Below are 1,158 nucleotides of genomic sequence, written 5' to 3' on the forward strand. Positions count from 1 at the left end.
TATCAAGTGCATAGTACCGGGCACTGGTCTAGGTGCATGGAATACACCAGAAGCAAAACAGACAAAAATCTATGCCCTTTGGAGAGTTTATAGCCTAGTGGAAAGAGACAAAAACAAAAAAACAAAAAAACCCATAGTAAGTATGTAAATTATATAGTGTTTTACAAGTTGAAGAGTGTTATCAAGAAAGAAAAAGTGGAGCAGGTAAGAGATAAAAAGGAGTTCAATTTTTTTGTTTTAAAAAATTTAAGTATATAGTCACAAGAATGGTACAAATATGCTCTTGACCCAGAATCACATGTTGTTAATGTTTTGTCATATTTACTTTAAAATTGTCTCTCAAAAATATGTAACACTTTATGAATTTGTGTGTCATTCTTGTGCAGGAGCCATGTGAATGTTCTCTGTATTTTTCTAATTTTAGTGTATGTGCTGCCTAAGCAAGCAGAAACATTGTAGTTTTAAATAAGGTGGTCAAGTTAAGTGTTCGCTGAGAGATTGGCATTTTAGGAAAGTCTAGAAGGCAAAAAGGGAAGTAACCATGCAAAGAGGAAGCAGAGGGAGATGGGGATGAGGAGAGGTATAGGCAGATGGACCAGCTGGTATGGAGTCCAAAGCAGAAACGTGTAAGAACATAAGTTTGATAGGAAAAAGTGAGGTGGGGAGGTAATAGGAGAAGGGTGCAGAGTGTAGAAGGGCTTGTAAACTATTAACAGAGATTTTATCCAGGTAAAATCAGGAGTCACCAAGGAGTTCTGAGAAGTAATGTGATCAGATTTACTTTGTAAAAGTATTTCACTGACTGCTGAATTGAGAGGAGCACAGTGGCATCTGGAGTATCAGGCTGTTGCAAGAATTCAGGCTAGAGGTAACAGGATGGTGGCTCAGATCAGGCAAGTAGATGTGGAGGTGGTATGAAATGGTGGGACTCAGGATATGTTTTGAATGTAGAGCCAACAGGAGATGGTGGTGGATTGGATGTGCACTGTGAGGCAAAGCGTGAAGTCTAGGAATTAGTGTGAGTAACTGGCAAGATGGGATGGGGAAGACCCTTGATGGCGTATGGTTTGAGAGAAAGATCTAGAGTTCATTTTGGTCAGAGTAAGTTTGAGATGTCTGTTAGACTTCTAGGTAGATATGTCTGGTTGAATATGCAAA

The 1,158-nt window shown here is 39.0% G+C and overlaps 1 non-coding gene across 1 annotated transcript; it reads right to left on the reverse strand.

Annotated features, from left to right (window-relative positions):
• Nucleotides 1–341: 341 nt before the first annotated feature.
• Nucleotides 342–444, reverse strand: LOC112583040. The gene has a single exon (XR_003107403.1). It is a non-coding gene; the product is annotated as a U6 spliceosomal RNA (small nuclear RNA).
• Nucleotides 445–1,158: the final 714 nt, after the last annotated feature.

Source organism: Bubalus bubalis, chromosome 2 (genome assembly GCF_019923935.1).
Source record: "Bubalus bubalis isolate 160015118507 breed Murrah chromosome 2, NDDB_SH_1, whole genome shotgun sequence".
Taxonomy (NCBI): Eukaryota; Metazoa; Chordata; class Mammalia; order Artiodactyla; family Bovidae; genus Bubalus; species Bubalus bubalis.